Genomic DNA, 17,502 nt, shown 5'->3' with positions numbered 1-17,502 from the left:
TTCTTTTCTCTTAACGGGGTCTATTGAGAGAACTCTTTTTTTCATTCCAATTTAGGCTAAATTTTACACACGTGTTGTTAATTTGCATAATTTTGTGTGCACCCCCTAAATCACATGCAGGGACTGAGATGGGAGATAATCCATCTCTCTCTCCCCTGCAGCAAGTTAATAAACATTTATCTTCGTAACGCAGCATTGGGCAGTCTCTGGGAAGGCATGTGAAATTTAATTAAATAACAGCGTATATTTTGTGTTTTTAATTACTATATCAGTTTTTTTTATCAAAACATTTCACTGTCTGAGATTGTGACTGTCAGACCCTGGAGATTATAGTGACCTCTTGATACTGTAACAATGCATTCAAATCAATACTGTAATGTAGGATGAATTTCTACCAGCTTCCAAAATTATAGAACTACATCTCCCATGATGCTTAGCCTTGTACACCAGCAGAAGGGGGGAAGTCTACTTTTGTTATAGTCTGTATGGACAGACAAGATTCATCACTAAAGCAACAGATGTTGGGAATTCAAAGTACGTTTCTAATCTAAGGCAAAAGCAACCGAACTGGAAAAGTTCTCTAAATCTGCTATGCCTACAACTTGACTACTTTGGCCTTAAATGTGTACTTCACTCTGATTCCACTTTGAATCCTAAACAATTCTCACATTAGTGAATTGCTTTGACACTCCTATAGACATCCCATCTACCATAGAGGATATTTTTGTTCATTCCTTATACCTATTGTACAGCGCTACGGAATTTGCTGACGTTATATAAATAATAAAATAATAATAATAATTACAGCCCTTCTTTTATGTCACTCATTGCATTTCAAGAAAGTCTAACTTTAAGAATACTATTTATTTGGCACAGGTATGACAATAATCTTTATAATTGTTTTGAGAAACGATTGCAAATGGGTTGATTAATTAAACTGTGGATTTTTAGGCAGTCACAAAGCAACAGCAAAGTTAGGTCAGAACACCCAAGATGGAAAATTCTCAGTCGGTTATGTTTCCATTTGAGCTATTTTGAACTTAAATTTGTGATTTTCTGGTGAACGCCCAACAATTCAGTTTTTTTGTGAATACTCCAGTTACATTTTATATTGCAGTTTGATAGCTGGGTACTAGTCAATGAATCTGTGTCTACCATTCTATTCTGAATACCGTGACGGGCATGTGATATCAATACTCAGTTACTGCGTCTTAACTCCTTAGGGTCCAACGACAGTTTATGCCATCATAAGAATTAAGTGTTTAACTATCCTGTTCCAAAATAGTAAAGTAAAGATTCACAACGTTTCCACAGCTAAATTACCAGGATATGGCGTGCACATTCTAAGATGCATGACATTTTTCCATCTATCCATAGTCTTCATCATTTAGTTCCCCATAGTGTCATTCACTTCATTTTAAATATGGATGATGGAATGAACCATAATTAGGTCAAAAGCAGTGAATAAATGTAAAAACAAGGTTCTCTAACCATCTAACAGCCATGGTGTTGGTTGGCAGTGCCAATCGAAATAAGTCAGGTGCCGATACTGCCAGTGGGTACCAACTGATTAAAAAGAGGGGTGAGGGTGTGCCACACAGTATAACATGTATCCGAATGTTAACATTTAACTCTATTAACTTCAACGTAAAATACACACACTATTATAAGCTATTACCTTGTATATATGGGAAAGGTACTAATAATTAACTTACATATATATAATCGTTAGGGTCGTTACCCTAAATCCCAGGACAGAGGTGCTGGGTGCTGTCACTGACACCTTTACCTCTGTTTTAACCCCTTAAGGACACATGACATGTGTGACATGTCATGATTCCCTTTTATTCCAGATGTTTGGTCCTTAAAGGGTTAATCTTGGTATAAAACTCTAGCTGCATTTACAGTAGTCTGCTAAAAAAGCAAAGTAGTTTCTCCCGGTGATCCCATTTCAGCAGTATTTTACAGAAAAAATGTACACAGAAATTGCCAGGTAAAACAGAACAAAGTATTGCTAAACGCCATGTTACGCATTACCAGGGGGAAATTAGACAGACACACAGACGTAGATAATATTTTGTGAAAACAAGTAAAACATTAATCAACACGACGTTTAAACCTATTTTGAATGGGATTTTATCAGCGAGGCATTGTCACGTTTGTATCCTGCAGTTAGTTATCATAACAAAGATGTATGATTGGCCACATGCAGCCCCTGCCATATAAATCCCATTCTCCCTGATGTAGAGGATATAGAATGATGTTGAATATATTGAAGATCTCCAGCACTCCAAGTACCAGCCCAAAACAAGACTCCACATACACAAACCTAGCATTAATCTGAGTTACACACAGATCCCCACATCAAATCTTATATCAGTGACGTTTAATATGGGCATCTTACATGATTTTAAGCTACATCCCCCATGATGCCTTTTTATTCCTATCTCAGCATGCTAATCATTGCAGTTAAGGACCACCTGTGGTGCTAAGATTATCACAACTATACAATGTGACTGATTTGATGCCAGTAACACCTATTGTCACAGTCCTGGGTGTTAATTAACATTTTAATTGCCAGGAGACCACTTAGTTGAAGAAACCCAAATGTTATGTGTTATCAAGGAAAACTGCTATGTGACAATTTAACATCAAACAAAAAAACAAAAAACACTCATTGAATCCCCCAATCAATATCACTGAATCCCCCCATCCAGATACAAGGCACAGCTGGATAATTTAGCAGTTCTGCATTGTAACAAGCTTGTCATATCAAACACAACATTCCATAATCTCCATACAGGCAACAGTTACTGTAACACTACAGTGATTAAACCCACAACACATCAATGAATAAGGCACACAGCCCTGACCTCTGACCTGCAGCCAGCAAGCCTTCCTTTGGTGCTGCCAGTCACACAGGATTCCTGACCTTTCTTCTCTGGAGTTCTGACAGTGAATGGTGGCTGTTCAGAAATTTAAGAGGTGTAATGTACATCAGTCAGCCCAGCCTACAGAAGGAGGTGCCTGAGCCAGTCAGGGGATAGAGTCTCCTTAGCAAGCTTTGTGTTGGATGCAGACATGGAGGGGCTAAGGGTACAATAAACTGGGGCAATCTCCGACGCTAGGAGAGTTACTTATAAATAATGGTGCAATCTCTTACACCGGGAGAGTTATTTATAAATAATGGTGCAATCTCTAACACCGGGAGAGTTATTTATAAATAATGGTGCAATCTCCAACACCGGGAGAGTTATTTATAAATAATGGTGCAATCTCTTACACCGGGAGAGTTATTTATAAATAATGGTGCAATCTCTTACACCGGGAGAGTTATTTATAAATAATGGTGCAATCTCTTACACCGGGAGAGTTATTTATAAATAATGGTGCAATCTCTAACACTGGGAGAGTTATTTATAAATAATGGTGCAATCTCCAACACTGGGAGAGTTATTTATAAATAATGGTGCAATCTCTAACACCGGGAGAGTTATTTATAAATAATGGTGCAATCTCTAACACCGGGAGAGTTATTTATAAATAATGGTGCAATCTCTAACACCGGGAGAGTTATTTATAAATAATGGTGCAATCTCCAACACCGGGAGAGTTATTTATAAATAATGGTGCAATCTCTAACACCGGGAGAGTTATTTATAAATAATGGTGCAATCTCTAACACCGGGAGAGTTATTTATAAATAATGGTGCAATCTCTAACACCGGGAGAGTTATTTATAAATAATGGTGCAATCTCTAACACCGGGAGAGTTATTTATAAATAATGGTGCAATCTCCAACACCGGGAGAGTTATTTATAAATAATGGTGCAATCTCTAACACCGGGAGAGTTATTTATAAATAATGGTGCAATCTCTAACACCGGGAGAGTTATTTATAAATAATGGTGCAATCTCCAACACCGGGAGAGTTATTTATAAATAATGGTGCAATCTCTAACACCGGGAGAGTTATTTATAAATAATGGTGCAATCTCCAACACCGGGAGAGTTATTTATAAATAATGGTGCAATCTCTAACACCGGGAGAGTTATTTATAAATAATGGTGCAATCTCTAACACCGGGAGAGTTATTTATAAATAATGGTGCAATCTCTAACACCGGGAGAGTTATTTATAAATAATGGTGCAATCTCTAACACCGGGAGAGTTATTTATAAATAATGGTGCAATCTCCAACACCGGGAGAGTTATTTATAAATAATGGTGCAATCTCTAACACCGGGAGAGTTATTTATAAATAATGGTGCAATCTCTAACACCGGGAGAGTTATTTATAAATAATGGTGCAATCTCCAACACCGGGAGAGTTATTTATAAATAATGGTGCAATCTCTAACACCGGGAGAGTTATTTATAAATAATGGTGCAATCTCTAACACCGGGAGAGTTATTTATAAATAATGGTGCAATCTCCAACACCGGGAGAGTTATTTATAAATAATGGTGCAATCTCTAACACCGGGAGAGTTATTTATAAATAATGGTGCAATCTCTAACACCGGGAGAGTTATTTATAAATAATGGTGCAATCTCTAACACTGGGAGAGTTATTTATAAATAATGGTGCAATCTCTAACACCGGGAGAGTTATTTATAAATAATGGTGCAATCTCCAACACCGGGAGAGTTATTTATAAATAATGGTGCAATCTGTTACACCGGGAGAGTTATTTATAAATAATGGTGCAATCTCTTACACCGGGAGAGTTATTTATAAATAATGGTGCAATCTCTTACACCGGGAGAGTTATTTATAAATAATGGTGCAATCTCTAACACTGGGAGAGTTATTTATAAATAATGGTGCAATCTCTAACACCGGGAGAGTTATTTATAAATAATGGTGCAATCTCTAACACCGGGAGAGTTATTTATAAATAATGGTGCAATCTCTAACACCGGGAGAGTTATTTATAAATAATGGTGCAATCTCCAACACCAGGAGAGTTATTTATAAATAATGGTGCAATCTCTTACACCGGGAGAGTTATTTATAAATAATGGTGCAATCTCTTACACCGGGAGAGTTATTTATAAATAATGGTGCAATCTCTAACACTGGGAGAGTTATTTATAAATAATGGTGCAATCTCTAACACCGGGAGAGTTATTTATAAATAATGGTGCAATCTCTAACACTGGGAGAGTTATTTATAAATAATGGTGCAATCTCTAACACTGGGAGAGTTATTTATAAATAATGGTGCAATCTCCAACACTGGGAGAGTTATTTATAAATAATGGTGCAATCTCTAACACTGGGAGAGTTATTTATAAATAATGGTGCAATCTCTAACACTGTGAGAGTTATTTATAAATGATGGTGCAATCTCTAACACCGGGAGAGTTATTTATAAATAATGGTGCAATCTCTAACACCGGGAGAGTTATTTATAAATAATGGTGCAATCTCTTACACCGGGAGAGTTATTTATAAATAATGGTGCAATCTCTTACACCGGGAGAGTTATTTATAAATAATGGTGCAATCTCTAACACTGGGAGAGTTATTTATAAATAATGGTGCAATCTCTAACACCGGGAGAGTTATTTATAAATAATGGTGCAATCTCTAACACTGGGAGAGTTATTTATAAATAATGGTGCAATCTCTAACACTGGGAGAGTTATTTATAAATAATGGTGCAATCTCCAACACTGGGAGAGTTATTTATAAATAATGGTGCAATCTCTAACACTGGGAGAGTTATTTATAAAGAATGGTGCAATCTCTAACACTGGGAGAGTTATTTATAAATAATGGTGCAATCTCTAACACTGGGAGAGTTATTTATAAATAATGGTGCAATCTCTAACACTGGGAGAGTTATTTATAAATAATGGTGCAATCTCCAACACTGGGAGAGTTATTTATAAATAATGGTGCAATCTCTAACACTGGGATAGTTATTTATAAATAATGGTGCAATCTCTAACACCGGGAGAGTTATTTATAAATAATGGTGCAATCTCTAACACCGGGAGAGTTATTTATAAATAATGGTGCAATCTCTAACACCGGGAGAGTTATTTATAAATAATGGTGCAATCTCTAACACCGGGAGAGTTATTTATAAATAATGGTGCAATCTCCAACACCGGGAGAGTTATTTATAAATAATGGTGCAATCTCTAACACCGGGAGAGTTATTTATAAATAATGGTGCAATCTCTAACACCGGGAGAGTTATTTATAAATAATGGTGCAATCTCTAACACCGGGAGAGTTATTTATAAATAATGGTGCAATCTCTAACACCGGGAGAGTTATTTATAAATAATGGTGCAATCTCTAACACCGGGAGAGTTATTTATAAATAATGGTGCAATCTCCAACACCGGGAGAGTTATTTATAAATAATGGTGCAATCTCTAACACCGGGAGAGTTATTTATAAATAATGGTGCAATCTCCAACACCGGGAGAGTTATTTATAAATAATGGTGCAATCTCTAACACCGGGAGAGTTATTTATAAATAATGGTGCAATCTCTAACACCGGGAGAGTTATTTATAAATAATGGTGCAATCTCTAACACTGGGAGAGTTATTTATAAATAATGGTGCAATCTCTAACACCGGGAGAGTTATTTATAAATAATGGTGCAATCTCCAACACCGGGAGAGTTATTTATAAATAATGGTGCAATCTGTTACACCGGGAGAGTTATTTATAAATAATGGTGCAATCTGTTACACCGGGAGAGTTATTTATAAATAATGGTGCAATCTCTTACACCGGGAGAGTTATTTATAAATAATGGTGCAATCTCTAACACTGGGAGAGTTATTTATAAATAATGGTGCAATCTCTAACACCGGGAGAGTTATTTATAAATAATGGTGCAATCTCTAACACCGGGAGAGTTATTTATAAATAATGGTGCAATCTCTAACACCGGGAGAGTTATTTATAAATAATGGTGCAATCTCCAACACCAGGAGAGTTATTTATAAATAATGGTGCAATCTCTTACACCGGGAGAGTTATTTATAAATAATGGTGCAATCTCTTACACCGGGAGAGTTATTTATAAATAATGGTGCAATCTCTAACACTGGGAGAGTTATTTATAAATAATGGTGCAATCTCTAACACCGGGAGAGTTATTTATAAATAATGGTGCAATCTCTAACACTGGGAGAGTTATTTATAAATAATGGTGCAATCTCTAACACTGGGAGAGTTATTTATAAATAATGGTGCAATCTCCAACACTGGGAGAGTTATTTATAAATAATGGTGCAATCTCTAACACTGGGAGAGTTATTTATAAATGATGGTGCAATCCCTAACACTGTGAGAGTTATTTATAAATGATGGTGCAATCTCTAACACCGGGAGAGTTATTTATAAATAATGGTGCAATCTCTAACACCGGGAGAGTTATTTATAAATAATGGTGCAATCTCTTACACCGGGAGAGTTATTTATAAATAATGGTGCAATCTCTTACACCGGGAGAGTTATTTATAAATAATGGTGCAATCTCTAACACTGGGAGAGTTATTTATAAATAATGGTGCAATCTCTAACACTGGGAGAGTTATTTATAAATAATGGTGCAATCTCCAACACTGGGAGAGTTATTTATAAATAATGGTGCAATCTCTAACACTGGGAGAGTTATTTATAAAGAATGGTGCAATCTCTAACACTGGGAGAGTTATTTATAAATAATGGTGCAATCTCTAACACTGGGAGAGTTATTTATAAATAATGGTGCAATCTCTAACACTGGGAGAGTTATTTATAAATAATGGTGCAATCTCCAACACTGGGAGAGTTATTTATAAATAATGGTGCAATCTCTAACACTGGGAGAGTTATTTATAAATAATGGTGCAATCTCTAACACTGGGAGAGTTATTTATAAATAATGGTGCAATCTCCAACACTGGGAGAGTTATTTATAAATAATGGTGCAATCTCTAACACCGGGAGAGTTATTTATAAATAATGGTGCAATCTCTAACACTGGGAGAGTTATTTATAAATAATGGTGCAATCTCCAACACTGGGAGAGTTATTTATAAATAATGGTGCAATCTCTAACACCGGGAGAGTTATTTATAAATAATGGTGCAATCTCCAACACCGGGAGAGTTATTTATAAATAATGGTGCAATCTCCAACACCGGGAGAGTTATTTATAAATAATGGTGCAATCTCCAACACCGGGAGAGTTATTTATAAATAATGGTGCAATCTCTAACACCGGGAGAGTTATTTATAAATAATGGTGCAATCTCTAACACCGGGAGAGTTATTTATAAATAATGGTGCAATCTCTAACACCGGGAGAGTTATTTATAAATAATGGTGCAATCTCTAACACCGGGAGAGTTATTTATAAATAATGGTGCAATCTCTAACACCGGGAGAGTTATTTATAAATAATGGTGCAATCTCTAACACTGGGAGAGTTATTTATAAATAATGGTGCAATCTCTAACACTGAGAGAGTTATTTATAAATAATGGTGCAATCTCTAACACCGGGAGAGTTATTTATAAATAATGGTGCAATCTCTAACACCGGGAGAGTTATTTATAAATAATGGTGCAATCTCTAACACTGGGAGAGTTATTTATAAATAATGGTGCAATCTCTAACACTGGGAGAGTTATTTATAAATAATGGTGCAATCTCTAACACCGGGAGAGTTATTTATAAATAATGGGGCAATCTCTAACACTGGGAGAGTTATTTATAAATAATGGTGCAATCTCTAACACCGGGAGAGTTATTTATAAATGATGGTGCAATCTCCAACACCGGGAGAGTTATTTATAAATAATGGTGCAATCTCCAACACCGGGAGAGTTATTTATAAATAATGGTTAAATCTCTTACACTGGGAGAGTTATTTATAAATAATGGTGCAATCTCTAACACCGGGAGAGTTATTTATAAATAATGGTGCAATCTCTAACACTGGGAGAGTTATTTATAAATAATGGTGCAATCTCTAACACTGTGAGAGTTATTTATAAATAATGGTGCAATCTCTAACACTGGGAGAGTTATTTATAAATAATGGTGCAATCTCTAACACCGGCAGAGTTATTTATAAATAATGGTGCAATCTCTAACACCGGCAGAGTTATTTATAAATAATGGTGCAATCTCTAACACCGGGAGAGTTATTTATAAATAATGGTGCAATCTCCAACACTGGGAGAGTTATTTATAAATAATGGTGCAATCTCTAACACTGAGAGAGTTATTTATAAATAATGGTGCAATCTCTAACACCGGGAGAGTTATTTATAAATAATGGTGCAATCTCTAACACCGGGAGAGTTATTTATAAATAATGGAGCGATCTCTAACACCGGGATAGTTATTTATAAATAATGGTGCAATCTCTAACACTGGGAGAGTTATTTATAAATAATGGTGCAATCTCTAACACCGGGAGAGTTATTTATAAATAATGGTGCAATCTCTAACACTGGGAGAGTTATTTATAAATAATGGTGCAATCTCTAACACTGAGAGAGTTATTTATAAATAATGGTGCAATATCTAACGTTAAGCATCATCCGTCAGATCAGGTTTTTTGCCATTGTATCTGTATGTTATTTATCAAGATATCTAAATGGGCATTATGCATGTGAATATACAGAGGAGCAATTTGAACATTTGGGGGAAATTTTAAAACAGTGTTGCGGAAAGAAAAGTGCGGTAATCAGCGGAGACATCCCATTAGTTTCCATAGCGATCCCTTTATCTGTAGATCTTTGCAGCACGTTTGTGGTAGTTATACACTGCTCAAAAAAATAAAGGGGACACAAAAATAACACATCCTAGATCTGAATGAATTAAATATTCTTCTGAAATACTTTGCTCTTTACATAGTTGAATGTGCTGACAACAAAATCACACAAAAATAAAAAAAAAATGGAACCCATGGAGGTCTGGATTTGGAGTCTCCTGAGGGATCTCCTCCCAGACCTGGACTAAAGCATCTGCCAACTCCTGGTGCAACGTGACGTTGGTGGATGGAGCGAGACATGATGTCCCAGATGTGCTCAATTGGATTCAGGACTGGGGAACGGGCGGGCCAGTCCATTGCATTAATGCCTTCGTTTTGCAGGAACTGCTGACACACTCCAGCCACATGAGGTCTAGCATTGTATTGCATTAGGAGTAACCCAGGGCCAACCGCACCAGCATATGGTCTCACAAGGGGTCTGAGGATCTCATCTCGGTACCTAATGGCAGTCAGGCTACCTCTGGCGAGCACATGGAGGATGTTGCAGGCAGCAGAACATTCTCCACAGCGTCTCCAGGCTCTGTCACGTCTGTCACATGTGCTCAGTGTGAACCTGCTTTCATCTGTGAAGACCACAGGGCGAATTTGCCAATCTTGGTGTTCTCTGGCAAATGGCAAACGTCCTGCACGGTGTTGGGCTGTAAGCACAACCCCCACCTATGGAACTCGGGCCCTCATACCACCCTCATGGAGTCTGTTTCTGACCATTTGAGCAGACACATGCACATTTGTGTGGTTGCTGAGTGCTGTGTGTGAAGGTGAGTGTATTGTCTGAGTCCAGATTGTCTTAACAGCATTACAGGCCCCTGGCACAGCAGAGCACTGGGGCCCTACCTACACAACCACTCACAGAAATATAAATGTAAATTATTGATAGAATTACATACATAGACTGCTGAATATGTACAGAATGCTGAATACACACACACACACAGACTGCTGAATACACACACACAGACTGCTGAATACACACACAGACTGCTGAATACAAACAGACTGCTGAATACATACTGACAGTGGCGTACACACAATCCATAGGGCCCCGGTGCGAAACTCATCCGTGGGCCCCCCACCTCCCCTCTCTTTCCCCGATCCGTGCCCCCCCCCCATACCAACCAATACAGACACACACAAACATACACACAGACAGACACACACACATACATCCCCCGACAGACACATACATACAGACACACACACATATATACACAGATAGACACATACATACACACACATACAGAGACACACACACATACAGAGACACACACACACATACATAGAGACACAGACACACACACATACAGAGACACACACACACACACACACAGACACACACACACACATAAATACAGAGACACAGACACATACAGAGAGACAGACACACACACATACATACAGAGAGACACAGACACACATACAGAGACACACACACATACAGAGACATACATATACAAATGTTTCCCACCTTATGACCTTCCCTGGGGGTTCAGCCTGATGGGAGTCAGAGTTCCCACTCTGACTCCCTCCTCCTCCTTCCTCCTGCGCGGGTCCTGATAGCTGGGAGGAGTGACCGGGGAATCACGTCCTCCCAGCTTGTGATGTAATCACAGGGGGACCGGTCGCGCTGTTAAAGCGCCCAGCGCTGACTAGGCCCCCTGATAATCCATATCCATTGGGTGGCCCTGACAGCATGTGCATATGCGGCCCCGGCGGCCGCAAAACTTAGCAGCTGGGACCCGGTCGCGGGGGCCCTCAGGCACACACACAGACTGCTCAATAAACAGAATGCTGAACACAGAATGCTGAACAGACAAACACACACAGATGTGCGAGGGGTGCAGCTTGTGTGTGTGTTTGTGTGAGGGGTGCAGTGTGTGTGTGAGGTGTGCAGTTTGTGTGTATGTATGAGGGTGCAGTGTGTGTGTAAGGGGTGCAATGTGTGTGTGTGTGTCTGTGTTAAAGGATCAGTGTGTGTGTGTGTGAGGGGTGTAGCATGTGTTGGGGGTGATAAGGGAAAAAAATTATATACCCTCCACCACTTCTTACCTTTTGTCAGAGAGAGGGCAAACCCTACAAGCCTTGGTGGTTCAGTGGTAGTGAGAGAAGATTAGCGTGCAACTCCTCCGGCTACAGGCTACCTTTACTCTTCCTGCGAGCTTAGCGCTGTGTCATAGTGTTGCCATGGGAAATGGCGGCACAAAGCCTCCCTGAATCTACCTCCCTGAATCTGCCTCCCTCTCCCCTAATAAAGGGTGAATGGGCCGATGAGTTAGATCTTTGATTTCCACACCGTCCCGAGAAAGGCACACATTGAGACCGGCTGTGCATGGTCCGGGAGGGAAAATTAAAGGATCTCCGCTGTCAACCGTGGCGCCTCGTGGTGGGGCCCTTATGCAAGTGAGTCCCCTGGGCAACTGATCATGTGGAAAGACAATCTTGGTCTTAGTGTTGTGAGCTTTGCGAAGGCTGATAACTGTGTGTTTTGGATGGGGGGGACGTTGAGTGCGCATGTATGTGCAAGTTAGTTTGTGTGGCTGAGTGTTCTGTATTTGTGTAGTGAGCTTGTGTGTTTTTGCATTGTGGTCTTTACCTATATCAGGTGTGGAGCTCTTTAAGAGCTCCCTTGTGGTTCTAGCTTTCAATTAGTGACTCACCATGCCGGGAGACAGTGAGGGTGCTCTTAAAGTTGTGTGTTCCAAATAGATATGCAGACCACAATGCTACCTCAACAAAGTGAGAGGGAACAGTGCCAAGCAGGGATATCTATTGATCTTAAGGAAGTCACCCTCACATGCAGAACCAGAGCTTCAGACTCAGAAATTTTCCCACCACCTAGACCGTCTAATGAGTCATCTGATTCTGCACACCCACATGTTTGGACATAAATTTAAACTGAAGTATTACTGAAGTCACTATCACCCTACTCCCCAAACTGAGGAAGAACCAGAGGCTGTGCAGAAGTTACAGGCCTTTATCAATATAAATATAGATGTAAAATGATTTGCTAAAACTATATCCTTGAGCCTCTAACTCCACCTTCCCCACCTGGTCCACCATGATCAGACAGGTTTCATCTCACTTTGGGAGGCTAGAGACAAAATCACAAAAATGATTAACTTTTTCCATCATGCTATGAAATCCTCCCAATCATCACTACTATGAATCAAGACTGAGAAGGCCTTTGACAGTCTACCAGTCACCCGTGGTAGAATCAATAGCTCCCTGTCTAAACCTTTATTTATCTGTAATGCTGCCGTACTCTTGTTCTCCTTCTCATCCTCAAATCTGATTCTTTTCTCCATGAAGTGACCTTTATATAACAGGTTTCAAGTAAACAATATAAGGTCCCGGGCTTGCCAACAACCTTCTCTTCTTTATTTATAATATATTATTCTATGTATTATTACATCTGAAATACAGCTATATAGCTTGTACACTATTTTTTATTTTTTTATTTTTTTTCCATTTTAAATGTTTAATAGTCATTCGTGGGATGATAGTAGTACACAGGGTACAGCTTTTATTAATTCAATATGCGTTATCAATATTATTATTATATTAATATTATCAATATTATTGTGTTTCTCTTTTTTCGTCCCACATTGCTTATTGCCTATTTGTAAGGGATATGTGATTTTTTTTTTTTTTTTTTAATTCTTTATTTTTGTCGTGCACGGTATTACAACAGGCTTGTTCAGCCACAATAGCAGTCACAAGCAGCAAGGTAACGAACAGTTAAAACATAACGTGGCATATGAGTATACAGCACAATTTTAGTTTTGTAAGAGAAAAGAAAAAAACAGACATTGCTTTACATATGTTTCAAGCCTAGCTAAAACAATAATCAATGAAGAGATGTACATCCTGCTGTCTAAAATTTTCAAAAGATAAATTAACTAGCTGGGTAAGCTCAGCGGGAGGTACATAGTGCTTGGTATGTTATGATTCGTTTACGCGCTAATATGCACTGCAGAGTAATATTAAATAAAAATAAAATGATAACACAAACGATTAAGTATATGTAGATTAATATTAATGGTATATCTTAGATGCTTGACATAGAAAGGACACATCCAATTTATAAAATTTTGGTGTTGACAGCACCTGCCAGAGGGTACAAGCTAACTTAGCAGAGACCTGCAGGCAAATGGACAAGTATGAAAGTACTCAAGGTGTTGCAGCTTAAAACAGAAAGGCATATGGCTGTGATTGTAGGGGCTTAGTGTGTTGCAGCTGGTATCCAGCATGTCCCCATAGTAAATAGAACCGGACAGCAGGTAAACAGTTAAGGGACCTAGTTGGGCTCAGAGTGCAAGGAAGACAGGGGGTAACAAGAGTTAGTGTGACAGTCTTTCCACATCTAGCAGAGTAAGGCTGATGGGACCCCCTGTGGCACCTGTATCGCAGTTCACAGTCACCCTATACCTTGTAATGGTACAGCAAAGTCCCTGCCCGCCCTGGGGCATGCCAAGTTTTGAAAGTCTGATGCTAGGCAGCGTGGTTCACCGCTCAGGGTTTGATCTCTCCGAGGTTTGTTTGGCTTGAGCTTGCTCCATGTCGGCTCCCACCTCTCTGCGGCTGCTGGTGGGTCTTTGCTGGGTCGGCGTGTAGTAGAGCCTCTCTGAGGTGGGTAGGCGGGTTTGCGTTGGCGCTGGACTATAGTAGTTGCTGGGAGTACCGGAGGTCTTCGGTGCTGTGCAGAGGTAGGGCACTTATGGGTCCGACTTTGCGTTTTCTTTTGCTTGTGCAGGGATGATGCGTGGAGCCCAATCCGCCCTTTCATCTCTGCAGGGATGTTCATCTCTGCGGGAGGTTTCTTTACACTTCGGTGTGTGTGGTGATGCAGGCGAGTCTCGGTGCTCGTGTGGGTTAGAGGCCGGGAGGGTTTTTGCTTCTCTGAGGCGCCGTTTGCTACTGGTTGCACCTGGCGAAGTCTGCCCGGCGGGAGGGGGGGTCTGTGTTTGCGACGCCATTTCTGTGCTCTCTTTCCCGCTTGGTTTGTGCCCTGAGGGCGTGGGCTCGTGAGTGCCGTTACTCGTGAGTGTGCCGCTGGGCCTTGTGTCGTGGCTTGTCGGTCCTCTATTTTGCGCCAGAAAGCCTCGAATATGGCGTTGAGCCGTGCCAGTGTATCTAGTCCATCTGGAAGGTTAGGTGGACCGGTTACTGTCGGCTTCAGTTTGGTGTTGGTGGGTCTCATTTGGAGGCGCTGCTCCGTTGCTTGGGCTAATCCTCTTGGGGCCGGGATGACCCCCGCCGGCCCATAGGGGGGGAACAGGAGCCCTTGTACGTGTTTGCTTCTGTGGCAGGTCGCTGGAAAGCGGCCGTCTTCCCCGCGTCCGCCATGCTTGTAGGCCGCAGGCCTCGTTTTGCCGGGTTATGTCCCATGGGCTTTTTGTCTTGCGTCAGCTTGTGCCCCACCATGTCACCTCTCTGGTGGTGGCACTTCTGCCTCGATTTGGTGCCGTTTTGTGCCTGGTTTTGGCTTTATTTCAGTTGCCGATGCAGGAGCTCCCCTATCTCGCATCCACTCGGCTCTGCGGTCAGGCCCCGCCCCCCCTTGTACACTAATTTTAATGTCACTTGCAATATAAATGAAGTACTGGATCTAAAGCTATACCTTGTAAGTGCTCAGACCTAAATTTCGATGGACAGCACAATCTATGAAAAAACTAGGCATTCAAATCACTGGCCATCTCCTGGACACTCTCACTGATAATCTAGTAAGTTTATGTTCATGGTTTATGACTTTCACATATCTGATCCTTCATATCTTTTTATCCCAAAGTTCTCTCCTTTAGTTTTCATCTCTAATTAATTACCCCAATAGCCCCATGTCTCCCCACCCATAATAGTGTTTTATCTATTTATTTATTTTCTAACCTCAGACCTTATATTTCAGACTGGGCCCCTTAAAACAGCATTAACACCCAGCACTCCCAAGCAACCAAGTCCTGCAGAATCTTCTGAGCAGAGGTATCATCTCTGGAAGATTGCCCACCCTACCCTCCCCACACCATCCCACCCCACCCCATGGTCATCAACTTACATATAGATAGTGCACATCAGCTGGTTTCCTTAACACACCAATCAAGTCACTAAACCTCTCCTCACCTGAAATCCTCTAACACACACTGCATCCTTACAATGGTTTAAACACTCATTGATATTTGTGTGTGTGTATATATGATCTACATATCTATATAATGCACATTTTCTCTAATGTTCTACCTTCTATTTTTCACTTTAACACTAGCTTCTCTCATTACTAAAATATCCCTATCCTTTCGCTCACCTGTCCCTGGCAACACCATCATCATTACTTCCACCTTACTCCCCTCCCCTCTCTATTCATCCCATGCACTCTACACATATCTTTCCAGCCTATCTCCACCAACTCCTCCAAAATCCACTCTACATTAGTGATGTCGCGAACATAAAATTTTCGGTTCGCAAATGGCGAATGCGAACTTCCGCAAATGTTCGCGAACGGGCGAACCCGGCGAACCAGATAAAAATGGTGGGTGGGGGGACCTACCGTCCTCCCCCCCAGCCCCCACCCCTGAGTGGTGGGTGGGGGCCCTTAAAAAACAATAAGGGGGGGACCTACTGTCCCCCCCGGCCCCAACCCCTGAGCGGTGGGTGGGGGCCCTAAATAAAGAGAGGGTGGGGGACCTACTGTCCTCCCCCTGGCCCCCACCCCTGAGCAGTGGGTGGGGGCCCTAGATAATAATGGTGGGGGGGGACCTACCGTCCTCCCCCCGGCCCCCACCCCTGAGCGGTGGGTGGGGCCCTAAAAAAACAATAAGGGGGGGACCTACTGTCCCCCCCAGCCCCCACCCCTGAGCGGTGGGTGGGGGCCCTAAATAAAGAGAGGGGGGACCTACTATCCTCCCTCCCGGCCCCCACCCCTGAGCGGTGGGTGGGGGCCCTAGATAATAATGGTGGGGGACCTACCGTCCTACCCCCGGCCCCCACCCCTGAGCGGTGGGTGGGGGCCCTAAAATAACAATAAGGGAGGGACTTACTGTCCCCCCAGGCCCCACCCCTGAGCCGTGGGTGGGGGCCCTAAAAAAACAATAAGGGGGGAACCTACTGTCCCGTCCGGCCCCCAGCCCTGAGCGATGGGTGGGGGCCCTAAATAAAGAGAGGGGGGGACCTACTGTCCTCCCCCCGGCCCCCACCCCTGAGCAGTGGGTGGGGGCCCTAGATAATAATGGTGGGGGGACCTACCCCCCCCGGCCCCACCCCTGAGCGGTGGGTGGGGACCCTAAAAAAACAATAAGGGGGGACCTACTGTCCCCCCCGGCCCCCAACCCTGAGCGGTGGGTGGGGGCCCTAAAAAAACAATAATGGGGACCTACTGTCCCCCCCGGCCCCCACCCCTGAGCGGTGGGTGGGGGCCCTAAAAAACAATAAGGGGGGGACGTACTGACCCCCCCGGCCCCCACCCCTGAGCGGCGGGTGGGGGCCCTAAATTAAAATCCCCCCCCAATCAAGGTGACTAGGGGTCCCAAGCCCCTAGTCACCCCCCCACCCAAATACAACCTACCTACCCCCCTCACCCTAAAAATAGTGAGGGGGGAATAAAATAACCTGTAAAAAAAATTAAACTTACCATTTGACGTCTTCTTTTTTCTAAAATCTTCATTTTTCAGCCCCAAAAAAGGCCAAATAAAAAGCCATCATACGCTCAT

The 17,502-nt window shown here is 41.6% G+C and overlaps 1 protein-coding gene across 3 annotated transcripts in view; it reads right to left on the bottom strand.

Moving 5' to 3' along the window:
* Window positions 1-2,983, bottom strand: part of GDPD4 (glycerophosphodiester phosphodiesterase domain containing 4) — a 105,848-nt gene extending 102,865 nt beyond the window's left edge. Inside the window, exon 1 of one of the 3 annotated variants that reach the window (XM_063431549.1) lies at window positions 2,874-2,983. The gene's annotated coding sequence lies outside the window, so the exon portion shown is untranslated. The remainder of the gene's footprint in view (window positions 1-2,873) is intronic. The other 2 variants (XM_063431566.1, XM_063431574.1) reach the window with 2 other exon arrangements.
* Window positions 2,984-17,502: the final 14,519 nt, after the last annotated feature.

Source organism: Pelobates fuscus, chromosome 1, assembly GCF_036172605.1.
Source record: "Pelobates fuscus isolate aPelFus1 chromosome 1, aPelFus1.pri, whole genome shotgun sequence".
NCBI classification, from domain to species: Eukaryota; Metazoa; Chordata; class Amphibia; order Anura; family Pelobatidae; genus Pelobates; species Pelobates fuscus.
The sequence above is the reverse complement of the archived record's forward strand: the minus strand, read 5'-3'. Positions and strand labels throughout refer to the sequence as shown.